The sequence below is a fragment of the Anser cygnoides genome, chromosome 1, assembly GCF_040182565.1.
Source record: "Anser cygnoides isolate HZ-2024a breed goose chromosome 1, Taihu_goose_T2T_genome, whole genome shotgun sequence".
NCBI lineage: Eukaryota > Metazoa > Chordata > Aves > Anseriformes > Anatidae > Anser > Anser cygnoides.
Window position 1 is genome coordinate 96,142,612 of NC_089873.1, and position 15,845 is coordinate 96,158,456.

Sequence of the window (15,845 nt, forward strand, 5' to 3'; positions counted from 1 at the left end):
CTGTCAGCCCTTTAGGTGCCCTCCACTGCAAAATAAAGACATGATTGTAACACAGGGAGACTTGCACAGTGGGAGCAGCACAGTCTTATCTCTACACTACACACTACAGCCTTTGACATTATTTAAACATATGGTTTAGGTGCAGCATCCTGCACAAAAACTCCCTGAGGACTTAGCCTAGTTTCAGGCCCTTATATACGCTAGTCATGCTCATGTCTTCACTGCTACCACTGTCGTTCCAGACATACGTAAGCCAGAACAAACACCTTCCTACGTGAAAACTCACACCTTAGTTTTTCCATATAGGCATGTCACTGGCAATGAACAACAAGGAGGGCTGACAGATTATAATAAATGACAAATTTTGCCCTTGATCTTAAATACACTCCTACTGCTGGAAGATGAGACAAAGCATTTGACTGATGTATTTGACCACCATCTGATCAAGGATGCATGTTACACAGAACCACTTTGAAGCAGCTGTCTACACAGAGGTTGTCTGAAAAGAAATGATGTCCTTGTTTCTCAAGTACTACCTCCAGACGAGGATTAGTGACATATGAAATAAATGAAGATGCACTCCTCATAACACCAAGACAGATACAATTGTATTTACATTACCAATTTTATATTATAGCATCACTTTCAAACATGTTTGCTAGGTAGCAGTTGACAGAGAATCTACTAATTTTCATTTATGTAAAACTTCGGAAACATCCAAATATTTACTTGTCTCAGGCAAGTAACACGTTTACATGAACAAGCAAAGGAAACGCCTTTAGATTTTTCATTTAGTCACCAGTATCTTCGCATTTACAGTGAAGAACTGCATTGTGTCTTGTCTGTTGAGGAATTGGCCTGCTTTTTTTTTTTTTTCTTTTAACATATCCTTGGTTTTAAGATGCATTCAAAATTCATTTTCTGAGATCTTACTCAATGTCTGAGCTATTCACATTTGCTATTTAGCACGCTCTGCTGGCCACTGCTTTTTATTTAGCTGAATGGCCAAAATGACCACTCTGTATTATCTTCTTTCAGGATGGCAAGCAAACCCAAGGTAATAAAGGCTACTTAGGCTTGGAAAGCACTGCTGAGCTAACCCCCAAATGCCCAGTAATGGAATCAGTTAGCAGGAAAATTGGAACTGGTTATTATTTTATACCTGGAAAACACACAGAGCTAACAGTTTTCTAAAATGATCAAAATTAAATCTGTAAAGCTGGGCCATAACTAGAATTTTCTCTGCTTTATAGACATAAAAATACCACAATAAGTCATTTTTAAATGCAGAGAACAGTATCAGAAGAAAGCTTACAAGCTTAAGGAAAACATTAGAAAAATAACTGGAAACAGATTACATTTGTGATCAGGTAGATTGTTCCATACCTCAATGTGAAGAAATTCAATATTAAAAGCAACCTGCGGACTCTGCCAAGCAAGTACAATGTAAAACACAAGAGGACTGCAATTTTACTATTGCAGATTCATACAGATAGCCTTAGAACTGACAGAATGCAATCCAGAATGCAATCACAAAATGGAATAATGCAAACATATTCAGATGAGCCTTTCCCAGGCATCACTGTAAAACTGACACTCCAACTCATCAAAAACATCAACCGATTTCAAATCATATGTTTTAAAAATTGACTACATACTAAGCTCTTAATAAATCTTTTTAAATGAGAAGTGAGACTTTTGTTTAGTTACTTAATGCAAAGACAAATACCAAACACAAACATCTGTCCACTTCCCATCACATACAGTAAGGACTGCAATAGAATATAAAGCTTTCACAACCCTGAAATTATCTTTTACAAATATTTACTTTCATCTTCCATTAAAGTGCACAATCACCATAACTGCTTCGGCAGACAACTTTCCTACACACTCTTCCACGAGCGTGTCCCAGGCTGCCACGTGGAAGGGAGTCTCAATGAGGGGAAGGTACTATGGGAAACATGCTGTGGCTGCTCCTTGCCTTCTTCTCCTCCTCCTAAGAAAGGCAACTCACAGAGAAAACACATGTCCAGAACGGGGTGATCAGAGACCAGCCGGGATCTGCCAGGTGGCGTCGTGCTCAGTGCACCACCCCGCTCTGGACCAACACCACATCCTTCACAGCCCTCAACCGAAGAGGGGAAATGGCTGACACCGTTAGGGACCAGTGAAATCGTGTCACCGTGAACAGCTCAAATAGTAACAAATCAAGTCAAACTATGAATACCTTATAACTCAAAAAATTCTCCCTTTAAAACATTAGTTTCCATTCCTTTCTGTATCTGCACCCTCATCACAATTACACACAGCCTCTTCGATCACGACCACACTATTAACCAAGCAATACCTACTGAGACAGAAATATTTTTCCTTACGCTTTCACATCAGTGGAAAAATTACCAGCATTAGAAAACCCAGCAGTGACTGTCTGCTTTATATTCACATACTGATCGTTTCAGAGTTGCTGTCTTTAGTTCAGTTTTTGCAGCCCTTTCTACGGTAAAATCCAGGGCCACTGAAATCAGTGATCTCAGTTCACCTACTGCGAAGACAAAAAGAATAATCTTTCTCTTTATTCCTTCTTTCACAAGCTGCAGGGAAAAACATTTGGATATATGTGTAGGTTTTGCTAGCTTAGGCTTTTTGTTTATACTTCTATGTGTGAATATGCAGTAGGAGTATGTATTCTATGGCTCTGTGCACATGAGAAACATTTATTGAAGTACAGCTGAATAAAAAAAAAAAATCAAATATTGTACTTAGTTCTGAAAGTGACGGGAGTAGCAGGCACTCTTTGCTAGCATGGGGCTAAGTTCTGGAAGCTAAATCAAAGCATTTCTGACAGAACTGTGCTCATGAAAAACTCTGCAGCAGGGAGAAACAGTTTGTCTGGAACGTGGCTGCCAAGGAAGCTCATAACCGGAAAGCAGAACGCTTGGTAAGCTGGGCAGGAAACGATCTCTTGTCCTGGAAAGCTCTCAGATTTCCAAAGGGCTTCTGTTCTGCAGTAAAACAAAAGCAGATCCTCCAAAGCTTTCATGAGAAACAACAGAGGGGTAGAACAGCAGCTCAGGGAGTAAAGTAGTTCCATGGGAAGGTGGAAGAACAATTTTATCCCTCTGGTCTGAGCTAAGCAGAACATGCAACTGGTAACATACAGTTATCCCAGCTTCAAGGTGCTTCCTGACTGACACACTCTTACTGTTCCGGGATGAGTATCTTTGTCCTCTCCCTCTAGTTTTGACTAGAAATTTCATCCTAGAGATGAAATCCATCTCTTACAATGGAGTAAACAGGAAATCAGGGTTTTAAGCAATTTGTTTCTACTGGTCACGTGCAATTTCTGGCTCATCATAGTCTAAGAGAAGGGCAGTTGAGATGATTCCCCGTGTTAACATACAGGCAACAAATTTTTACTAGGATCTTGCCTTTCATATGACTTTATTCTTTTTCATTATAGAGATAATTCTGTCCCATCAGTGAGCCTGAAGTTAATATTTTTCTACCTGTTTGCCAAATTCATGCTCTTAGCTGTAATCTCTACGATCTCCAGCTGACTAGGAACAACCACCTGTGCTTAAAACAGTTCCCAGCCTGCAATGCACCCTGACTCCTTCAGCTTATTACTCAAGAAGTTTCACATGAAACTATCAAAATATTTCTTAGAATTACAAAAGCTCTGAGGTATCTGGAAAGTGCACCTTTACATGCTGTTAGTAATCCTGCCTCTGTGGAGGCTTATATATGCTATCAGGAGCGGCAGCATGCATGAAATTTTGACACAGGCTCACGGCCCATTGCCCACATATTTATAAGTTTAGGAGTCACAAAGAACGTCGCTGTTTTAAGTGGGTAGCTTCATGTCTGCTGCTCCTTCGATTTTCCCAGTGACTCAGTGGCTCTGAAATCCGATCTGAGGGAAAACAAATCAAAAGGACCTGAATCAACTCCCACTGAAACAATAAAAAGACTGCATAAACCTCATCAGAAGCTGAATCGAAGCCAAAAAAGACCAGTCTTGATCTCCTGATTCTGTACATTGTAAAACTCTGTGCCATCCCAGGGAAAAGCTGTGCTCAAACACTGATCTTAGCGATCAAGCTATTTGTATGAAAATTACTGGGAACAGGTTGGGCCAGCAGGCAAGAACAATCCTCAAACTGAATGAGTATTTCTCCTCATACAGAAAGACAACCTTCTGGAAAGAGAGTCCTGAAACTTCCTAGAATTCCGGCAACAGTTTTAGGAGAAACTTTTATTTAACAACCTGGCTGCTTCCTATGCCAGGCTGTTGGCACTCTCTGAAATATTTTGGGAGAGCAAGAATATTTTTATAAAAAATTAGATGGTATTAAAGGACAAAAATACAAATTATTTTACAACTTTTCAGGTGAAGATATGAAGCTGACTCCAATATAAGGTAATCTACTTATACACTAACATGTACTTACATTTTTTAGAAATAAATAAATTACAAGTGTATGCAAGTTTGCTGAGCACTCTCTTTGGCAAAAGTTAGACTTTGTTGAAATGGCCAGCCCACTGGTATCTTTTTTCTCATCTTTCCTATTTTTTCTGTAGAACCTACATAGAGCTACTGCAGTCTGTGTTGGTGCCATCCCTCAACAGATGTTGGCCTCGTGCTCTTCAGACAACAGGATGAAGTGGGGGACCTGACTAGCTGCCTTCCCCAAAACCTCAGATTCTCAGAATTGGATCCAGAAGTTACTGTTGTAGATGTATGATTAATCTCTTAACAGTGGGTATCTAAGTCCTGTTATGAATTATTTGAAACAGCTCCTCAGAGCTCACAGACCATTCAATCTTCTGGACTAATCACCACTTCATATTTAACTCTACCACAAAAGGACTTCAGCAAAACTGAAAAGAAAGACAGCGATAAAATCCTAATCTGAGGAGCTGGAATCGGGGCTTGCAGCCAGCTCCATCTCCGCCTCCCTCCAAAGCAGCCACTCGCAGACTCATGCTCCCCCAACAGGCCACAGGTAGAAGCACTGTCACAGCCTCACCTGCTTTCTGAAGAGCCCCAGAAATACTACTTCTATTGCTTCAAACTGTTTGCTGTTGTTAGCTTTAGTGTTCTCCCATTCTAACATTCAGACAGCTTTGCTTTATTTTCAGCTGAACGCCTTTAGGTGTATCTCCCCAGGGAACAGGACACCTAGCTTTTCAAGTAGCACCGCGTTCTCATGTATTCAGAACACCAGACAAAAGCTGTCACTTCAATGAGCTTTAAAGACGGGCTCAACCAGTGGGCTAGCAGTGCTTTTCTTTCGGGTAAGGACATCTCAGATGTGACAGTCCCCTGCGGATAAAACCATGAAGCTGAAAGAGCAAAATCAAAACCACTTAAAACAATTAGAGTCTCTACAAAAATGTTACATAAAATGATGAGGTTGAAACATCAAACAAGACATGTCAAGCTAAATTACATTAATAGATGCCAAAATATTTAATGAGTTGGCCAACTCCATTTGTGCAAACAGTTTTCATCCAGGAGAGGGGAAAAAAAATCATGACCAGTCTTCTGAGATGCTAAATAAAGGTTGATGGAAGTTAGAAAATGGGACCGGGATTCCTCTGCTCCCAGCTCTTCTTGGACTGCCTGTGCAACCTCAGGCAAGACAACTTAACCTTATGTGCCTCCTTTCCTCCAACTTTAATAAAATCCTTACTCTGGGAGGCCTTGCCACACTCTAGGCACTAGTAAATGTACCTGCATCTGGGCCGGGGCAATTCCAAGCACAAATACAGGCTGGGTGGAGAATGGGTTGGGAGCAGCCCTGAGGAGAAGGACGTGGGGGTGCTGGTGAATAAGAAACTCGACACGAGCTGGCAGTGTGCACCTGCAGCCCAGAAAGCCAACCACATCCTGGGCTGCACCAAAAGCAGCACGGCCAGCAGGGCGAGGGAGGTGATTCTGCCCCTCTGCTCTGCTCTCGTGAGACCCCACCCGGAGCGCTGCGTTCAGCTCTGGGGCCCCCAGCACAAGAAGGACATGGAGCTGTTGGAGCGAGTCCAGAGGAGGGCCATGAGGATGCTCAGAGAGCTGGAGCACCTCTCCCGTGAAGACAGGCTGAGGGAGTTGGGGTTGTTCAGCCTGGAGAAGAGAAGGCTCCAGGGAGACCTTGTAGCGGCCTTCCAGTGCATAATGGGGGCCTGCAGAAAAGCTGGGGAGGGACTCTAGGGAGTGCAGGGATAGCACAAGGGGAATGGCTTTAAACTAAAAAATGGTAGGTTTAGATGAGATATAAGGAAGAAATGCTCTCCCTGTGGGGGCAGTGAGGCCCTGGCACAGGCTGCCCAGAGCAGCTGTGGATGCCCCATCCCTGGGGGTGCTCAAGGCCAGGCTGGATGGGGCTTTGGGCAACGTGGTCTGGTGGGAGGTGTCCCTGCCCATGGCAGGGGGTTGGAACTGGGTGGGCTTTGAGGTCCTTTCCAACCCAAACCATCCTGGGATTCTATGAAATAAATGGGATACTTGTACTCTAAAAGCTGTAAAGCAATTCTAGTTTATACAAAACAAACAGCATCACTTCCTTTCATACAGTCTATGACCGGACTGCTACAGCGAGATGCTTTTCAGAGAGCAAAGGAACGGTTAGCAAAATAGCTAGTGTCACTTTATCACAGAGCAAAGCACTTGCTGCTTCATCAAACATGTCTGTCTTCTTAGTTTCCAGGCACTGTATGCCCTTCAGTTTGATTGAACAAGAAGGCTGTATGTACAACTTCAGAAGGCAACAGTACTAGGCAAATACACTTCTGTACCACTACACTCTGCCTTTCTTTAGGACTACTTGTCCTTACTAAATGACAAGCAAACACAAGAAATAATGAGCCCTGGTTCTTTCTACTCGTGTTTCCCATCCCCGACTGTTTTACCTGCAACTTCTCTTCAGCTCAAGCATTTAATAAAGGCTCAAACCCACCTGGACTCTCTGATGTGTAACTAGGGTTGAGCTCACAATGAAGTCTTTCTTTAAAGATGCCTTAGAAGGTTTCTTCCCCCTTCGCATTACTGTGAAACCTGGAGGAACATCATTATCCCTCTGACTGAAATCTGCCAGTAATTTCAAACTTACTGGGGAGTAAAGGGAGGACACAAGACAGTGGTCAGATACACACATGCAGACTGAGATCACATAAATTTTGTTTTTCTGAGGCAAGTAGGCTGAAAGGAGCTGTATGAAAAATTCCATTTGCACATTATGAGTAATTTCCTATCATCAATAATTCTTTAAAAGAAAAATATCCATTTACGAAAGAAAAGGGAAAGGAAAAAAAAAAGTGCAGAAACAGCTAAGCCATTAAATGTTGGTGACAATTTTGCAAGAAACAAGAGACTTCAAACATACTGGTGGCATTTAACGAACAGCATTTTAAGTGGCAGAAAGTGCTCTCATTTTCAGCATTGTAATGCACCTTAAAACCCAAAATGAATCCTCAGCAATGCACACTTATTATGTTGTGCTATTCAACCCATCTTCTACCTTTCACAGTTCCTTTAATACAGGATATTTTCCAGGCAAAACATAAATCCACAACACTGTGCAGATGGAGCTCTCAATTAGCTCTGTCTCTCAAATCTCATTTTCCTCCTCCTCTTCTGACACAGGCATTGGTATCTTCTGATACAAACATCTTCTGATGTTTCTGACACAGGCAGTGGTATAATTTTTATAACTCCAATTCCACAGCCCCCTTGCTGCTGTTGGTCCTCCCACCACTTTCTCGGCAGGCTTTTCTTCAGAGAGTCAAAAAGATCACTTGCAAATTGAGAAACATCTGGCAACTGCAATTTCCATGGCAATGTCTTGACTATAGACAATTCTCAAACTAAACCTCGTATTCAGAAGTTCACCGGTGAATTCTGGAAGTCTCTTTTTTTTTTCCTCTCCTTGTATAAAGCAAATCCTACCTATTGAAAATTTCACAGAATTTCTAGACAACTATTAGAAACTAACTAAGATTGGTTAAAATTTCAAAAATCTTAATCAACTCTGGAAATCTTTTAAACAGGTGAAACACTGCTGCATTTAGAACGCTTCCCCTGCCATAACCAGGTGCTACCTCCTCCAGATCCAGGTACCTGACTCCCACTGCTACTGGTACCCAGCTTCTCAGATGCCTTTTGGCATATGTACATGCTTCTTGGCATATGGTCGTTGCTGCCCGGACCTTCTGCTGCCAAGTAACGTGGGGATATTTCTGTCTCTGTAGCACTGACCAAGTTAATCATCACCTTTGACTGGGATTTCAGTTCAATAAATCTACTCCATATGTGCAGGGGTCTTGGTGAGCACAGCTCTAGAAGGCTGAAGACCCAAAACTTTCTTCCCAGATTTAGAAATCTGCATTCCCACCTCACAACAACAACGTTATCAGGCTGTTCTGCCGATTTGCTAAGGAAGAAATCATCTTTTACTAGATTATGCAAATACTGCAGGCTTTCTATGTAGTATGTAGGCGTGATTAGTGTAACCTATTCTTTCCCCCTCCAGTCTCTCATGTAAGAGAGTCAAGAACTGATATCCTCAACTCTTAACTCCAACCCTCTTCAATTACATGTTATAATTAAGTACTTAGTTATAGGATTCATGTTATTTTTCTAATGATGTTGGAATACAATTTCTCTAAAACACATGAAGGACCCCATACTGCTGCTACTGCTCTGTGAAGACAAGTGCAGCTTTAGAAGACCAGCTAACACTTATTTTGAGGGGACTCTCTCTCCATTTAATGCATGCTACAGGATGTACTTTATAAGGGTGAAGATCACAAGTTATATTATTGTAATCTTTAATTACACGGCCCCATATAATTTCTCTAGTAGTAGTCAGTAGTGCTCAGCATTTTCCTACCTGCCTCCACCAACTCAGGAAGAGTGTGACAGTGATTATAGCAAAAGCAGAGCTGTTCCCTGACTCAGAAAAGCATCTGTTAGACAAGTCATCTCACAGACTTGGGGCACTTGCATAATTACATTTCAGGATACAGCTTAGGTGCTTTGCAAAATCCATTAGTAGTGGCATCACCAACACTGCCATGGTCAGCTGCTGGATGCTGGGTCTCTGACTTTGAAATAGGAGGTTAGTGTCTGCATGTGACCCGAGAAAGGACAACAGGGCTGCACATACACTTAGCTACCTGTGCACATCCCATTACACAATCCTTCTTGTAATGTACTTACAGGAAAAACAGTTTTGAAAGGCTCAAAACTCATCCAAACATTAACATTGATAGTCACACTCAAAGGTAGTCTCCTTTTATACACCTTTCCTCTGTCAAAACGCCAGCTTTCAACTTCCAAGCTGTTCAAAACAAAAGTTCTTTGGAGGAACACTGAATTTTTATCTATTTTTTTGTTTGTTTATTATTTGTCTGCTTATTTATTAGGACTGAGAAAGTATTTCAACTTGTTTTCCACAAATTCTTATTCAAGTCTTCCATTCAACTTTCAACTCCCAGTAGAAGCTGTTTGGAAAATTTCCAGCAGAATGGTTCGAGTTTCAGATCGTTATGAGCAGCTGGAAGCAGAGGTTCAAAAGGAAACACCTAAAAATCCTGAACGAAAGCTCTCAACAGCACTTCAGGCTATCCTAATGCCTTCAGCATCTTTAAATTATCTCAGCTTATAACAATGTTCTGAAAATCGTTCTTAACAAGAACCAATTGTTTGCCTTGGAATCACAGCTAAGGGAGCCGGTGTCCTTCGGCCCGCTGACACCAGTGAGCATTAACACCCCAGAGCTCGAGTGAATGTTCCAAAGACCGCACGTGCTGCATCCACCTTGAACAGTCAGGGTACGTAACGGTGTAGTAAAGATTTACGATGCCCCAAAGTACACAAACAACCCTGCCGACAGGTTTCTTATTCACTGCTATGGGCACTTAAAGCAACTACTTTGCCTGCACTACTGTTTAACCAAATGCTGAAGTTAACACACTATTTTTTCCTAGATTGTGTCAAATATTAACTCTAATGTAGGTGGACTAAATCCCGATCTCAGCTAGCACAGATGTTGTGGTCATATACCCTTTAATCTGCTGTCAGACTAATGACAAGTTAGTTGTGAACAGGAGTTCTCATGACAAAAGCTGTTCAGCAGCTTCCCAGGAGTAAAGCTGTCAGAAAGAAAAAACCTGTGTGGCAGAGGAAACAGAGTGGGTAGTTTGAATCCTGTTCTTAAACTCTGCCATTCCTAGTAACCTTTTACAGGTCAATTTTATGAAGATTTCTCTAACCATCTAACAAAAATTACTTCTCTTCCAGAGCAGAGGACTTTTGTCACCACAGTTTTGAGCAGCCTACATTAGTCTCCAGAGACGTGAAGGTCTCCGCTGGATGCAGGCAGTGACTGAAGAACAACAAACCTGTACGAGGTCTTGGTCAAATTGCTTAGTTTCACCTTGACAGATATCCCCTGCATTAGTGCATTTGATGCTCGGCACTTTCAGAAAAAGGAGGTTGTATTTCCCACTTCATCCTTTTGTAAAATGGGAATAACCATCATCATGGTCCATTATTCCAATGGGAACAACCATCAGCACGTCCACAGAAGGACAGCAAGATTTAATGGATAAAATATCCAGACTACTTAGGTACAACCCCCCACCTTGTTTTTCTGAAAAACGAGGCAAAGGCAGCTCATTTCGTTCACCCTCCTTTCCCACTTCTGCAGACTCTTCGTTGCAGTGCAGAAACCAGAGGCCTGCAGAAGCAGCCAGAACAGGGCTGCTGTCCCTGCCCAGCCCAGGCTCTGCAGCTGCCACCAGCAACCTCTGCTGGTCCAGCAGCTGCAAGGACAGGATCCACACCACAGCTCACCCCTTCTCCCCAGTGAGCTGGGGATGTTCAGGCTTCGAGGCCGTAGCTCAGTCATTACAAACTGTGCCATATGAGAGAACATCAGGCAAGGCAAGGACAGCATTGCTATCAGGTAACTAGAAAACACATGGCATAATGCAGTCCTGCTCCACAACTGCAACTCCTAGACACTGCAGTAGGAGTATGAACACAGAGAAAAGATAAAAATAGAAGGGGTACTAAGTTTAGTGAAAGATCATACCTAAATATGCATGGCATTCATGTGGAAGAATAGGTACGCAGCCTTGAGTATGCATGCACACATCCTCCCCTTCCCATGTGTATACCTCTCTGTTGTGTGGCTGCTCTTTCCAAGCACGTTAGCATATTCTGCAGCGGAAGCATGACTTTTTTAATGAATAAGATGGTTAAAATTAATGAAGAATCCCATGCAAATAGATGCAACAAGGCTCTCGGGTCTGCATCGCCAAGAGCCACTTTGCAAATATCGGAGCACCATCTAGTGTTCAAAGGGAGGTTGAACACCTTATTTCAACTTCCAAGTACGCTATGCCTCAAAATTAGTTAAATGGCAAAACGAGATAAAAAGACTAAATTATAAAGCACAGATTCTTTTAGTCCTTTTAATACAGGAAAGTGGCTGAAACGGGGTCACACAGCCTTCTTCAATACCCAGCTTCCAAAAAATGCCAATGCCACGTGTTTTGGAGGAGTAACAGAACTCTTCACCCCAGGACAACTTGAAAGGGCAACCTCGCAGAGCTTACCTCATAGTGGAAATGTATTTACCTATAGGTATTAGCATGAGAAAAAAAGAATGTCTACCTTTTGTATGTGCTCACCTTATCAGGGGATATTCTCATGATACATACAAATACTTGCTAAGCAGGTTCAACATTTACTCATCAATCCTTATGTTGTTTTTTCTTTCCATTTTGTCAACTGGGAGAAAACTCCTGGGTTCCACTCACCAAAGGGTACTCGGTGATCTTGGCAGGTTGCTTAGGCGCCAGTGCACCCGGTTTCCACCTGTGTAAGGCCACAGGTGAACACAAAACAGTTCTGGAGGATTAGTCCAACCACATCCATGAGGTAGAACTTTTAGTGATTACTCATCGCTACTCACAACTTAGTCAAACTGCTCAACTGAACAGCCCAAACCACTCTTCCGAGACTCCCTATTCCCTCGGCTTAAACAAAATGGACACCACTGACTGAAAAGAGGAAGAAAAGTCAGGGGCTGGGGAACACAACATGCAAGATGGAGCTGAGACACCGGTGCCCGCTTGCTTGGCCAGCCGGGGAAAGGGGAGGGCGAGGGTGGCCTGACTACAGCCCATAGGGCCAGCGGGGGACACGCTGCACAGGACACATACTGACAGCAAAACAGGCAAAGGACACAAGCTGAAACACGGCAAGTTCCAGTTACAAAGTAGGATTCTTAAGCTTATGGGGTTTTTGGTTGGTCAGCTGGTTGTTGTTTTTTAACCAAGACACTGGAACAGGCTGCCCGGAGGAGAGGCATCTCCACCTTTTGAGACATTCAGGACTTGTCCTGGGCACGGCACGGCACGGCGCCACCTGCTCTGATTAGGCCTGTTTTGAGCAGGGGGCCAGACTGGATAATCCCGAGAAGTCCCTTCCAACCCAAATGCCAATTCCATGATTTTTATTGTAAGTTTGGACGCTTCTTGCCCAAAGGTAACACCCATCCTCCCGCGCTTGTCCATGTCCTACACAGATCTGTTGGGTTCTTATAATAACCCAAGTCCAGATGTGCTTTCAACAAAATTAAAACCTCTGATACAACATCCTTCAGCATAAATTTTATCCACATGAAATCTGCCTGGAACAATTCTCTAAATAACCACCGTCTCTATCATCAAACCGCATTATTTCTTTATTACAAACTTTCCTTTCAGTTGGCACCTTTTCTTTTCACTCCTGACAGTGGCTCACTGAGTAATCCCTGAATTTCTTTGGTTTCTGGCAAAATAAAATAATAAAAGAAAACAAACAAACCCATGTAATTAGAATAGATGTGCCAAAGTTATTAGGAACTGTACCTATAATCTGAAGGATCCTGAGAGACAATTCTGGGTGATAAAGGGAGATTAATATGGAATGTATCATTATGTAATGATACATTCATTAGATAACTAGATCACTTTGCCTTTCATGCTGTCAGCTACTTCAGACACATCAGTCAGAAGAGCTATCACTGCATCTAAAATTACTGTTAGAGAGATGGCAACTCCTGCAAGCCACAGCCGAGAGTTGGCTAGAGTAGGAGGCAATTTATCCCATGCATTCTGAACCTGTCAACTTTATATATGCAGGGTGGTATTTTGTATAGCAAGTAATGCCATAAAGATGGCAGCATCAAACCCAAAACAATTCCTGGAACAATGTTTTCCATTGCTCGATCAGATTTAGCTCACAGGAAAGCTGTATTGAAAGCTGTATTCTTTTAGCAGTTTTCATTTGGCTTGCACAGGCCCAAAGATTCTGTTATTTTATCAGCTACATCTTCTGCCACGTGCATAGTCTACCTGCCCAAGAAGAAAATTAGCAATACTAGGAAACATTCGTTCAAAAAGAAATGCTATCATACTTCTCATGCTCGTAAGACTCACCGTGCAATACAATGTTTTATTTTCCCTGTAATGAAATGCTGCAAGTAATAGCCATCAAGTAAGGAAACCTGTTTTTGCGGTTGTTTCTGTCATGCCAGCTTACAACAGAAAGACTCAGGCCACTTACTCTGCAGATGAAAAACAAGGGTAACCACCAGCTTGTACCCCAGTGAAACTGACCCTTGTTTGAAGACCAAAGAAGCAAATCTTCTCAAGCATTAAGGAAGTTTTCTGGGGGAGAGGTTTTGCATCTCTTCCACAAAAGTTTAAAAAAAAAAACGCTATTTTTTTTTAAAGGACAACTGTTTTGCAACAAAAAGTACATAATTGGCAAATGACTAAAAGGAAAATTATTTTATAAATGTGCCCTTGTTCAGGAAACTCTATTGAATGGGGAAGAGTTTTGTCTCTTTGTATGTTCATCTCTGAATGACCACTCTTCACCAAGTCATCCCATCTTACCAGCTAATCCAGTATGGTTGAGATTACAGGTTCCCAAATTAAACTCCAGTAAACCAAGGTATAGTCCACAACTGCCTCAGGAGCTGTATTGCCTTATAATGCCTTCAGCCGAAAACTTGATCACAATATGATAGTGCTGGACCATGAGCAACCCAGGGCTCACTGTGGCCAAGTTCTAGAAATGGCTGATTTGCTTCCTATTTTCTAAGATTCATTTCCAAAACACAAAGTCTTTTCCAGTGATGAATCAGAGTTGTTTTTAAAAAAATACTAATTTTAAATAATTACTCAATTAAAAAAATTACTCATTTTCTTCCCTGTCTTAACCAAGAACTTCCATGTTTCCAAGAACTTCCAATATTCTCTAAGCTGGGTTTTATTTAGTAGTGAACTGATAAAAATAAACACATAATACAGTAGTTGTAAAATTCTCTGTTGAAGTTCATTAAACTGCTCATCTCCAGATATATTCAAGATTGTGGTAAAAATTACATGACTGCATGCTCTGGCAAGCTACCCCAGGACAGCCAACTTCATATCTATTTCCCCCGATGCTGCAGAAAGAACTAAGGTAGTTGGAAGCTCTAATTCCACTAACTATGTGCCTCCGCGTCCACAAAACCAAAGCCGGATGACATCCAGATGACGTCCCGTTAGACAAAGCCACCTGGCTTTTTTGTGCCTTGATTTCTTTATGTGCAAGATGGAAATAGTACTTGTCTATTCTGCTCTGCAAAGAGTCTTGGTGATGTACTCTGCAGTTGTGAGAGCTGTGGGGGCAAGAATAATGGTTTTCTTTTTAAAAAAAAAAACAACGCAGAAGGAAACGAAAGCATGCAAGTGCACCTGCAGACAGCCTAAGTGCAATAAGGCTCTGTACCTGTATGACCACTGCTTGCACGCAGAGGCCATTCTTCTCTGGCAAATGGTGGATTTCTACATCTGGAACTCTTTCAGGTGTCAGAGTGCAACAAACTCATTAATAAAAAGAAATCAACATTTTCGAGATGATGCTCCAACATGTCTCTGTGCGTTATTACATCCATAAAAAGAGTAACTACTTCCAGCAGCCAGGTGAAACGCCACCTCTGGAGAAGGAAACAAGCGAGATTCTCTCAGGGAATTTACTGCCCACAGTCCACAGCAGCCATATGTCACACATGCACAATCAAGATGCCAAAATGCATCAGAGCTGATTTGAAATACTGTCAACTGATGACAACGAAAACTGCTTTCCAACAACTAGCAGACCTTTAGGCCAAAGCGCTGTCATGGACAAATAACTGCAGGGTGTTTCAGGACATTTCTCCTTTACCTTAGCTTCCCCCACAGTTACGTGCCTGGTTTTACAACGCACCCAACCAAGTTTCCCGTGCACTGGCTCCGTGCAAACCAAGTGTAAGGTCTAACAGTAGTACACTCTGAATTAAAACAACTAGAAGTTATTATACTTTTCTTTCTGTGGCTATGATATGATTTGTAACACGGTTGGGTTTTTTTTCTGAGTAGATATACATGTTACAACTAATGCAATCATAACTCATAATTTATTCTACTGACTATATGCAACACAGTACTCTGGGTCTGGCAAGCTTTCTACCAGAGTTCTCCTTGCTTTCAGAACATAATTAGGTTCCTGAGGTTAAAACCTGACTTGTAGAACAACATTTGAATTCATTGGAAGGAGTTGTTCATTTTTTAATTCATTGTGTCTGAGAAAAGATGTTCTGAAAATGTTTGAGATGGATCAGGTATATAAAGTCACAGTGTCTAAAAGTTTGGTAACTTATCTCTTTCTCGGGATGCCATGTGCCTACCTAATTGGGTGGCACACGTTCCTGTAACACCTATTTTCCCATCATCTTCCAGCTACCAAAGTGTTCTTACTGTATTTT

General features: G+C 41.9%; 1 protein-coding gene across 4 annotated transcripts in view; it reads right to left on the reverse strand.

Annotated features, from left to right (window-relative positions):
• Positions 1-15,845, reverse strand: part of NME7 (NME/NM23 family member 7) — a 97,034-nt gene that overhangs the window by 78,777 nt on the left and 2,412 nt on the right. The window contains exon 2 of one of the 4 annotated variants that reach the window (XM_048058194.2): positions 14,831-15,038. The exons of the other annotated variants lie outside the window; for them this stretch is intronic. The gene's annotated coding sequence lies outside the window, so the exon portion shown is untranslated. The remainder of the gene's footprint in view (positions 1-14,830; positions 15,039-15,845) is intronic. 4 annotated transcript variants of the gene reach the window in all.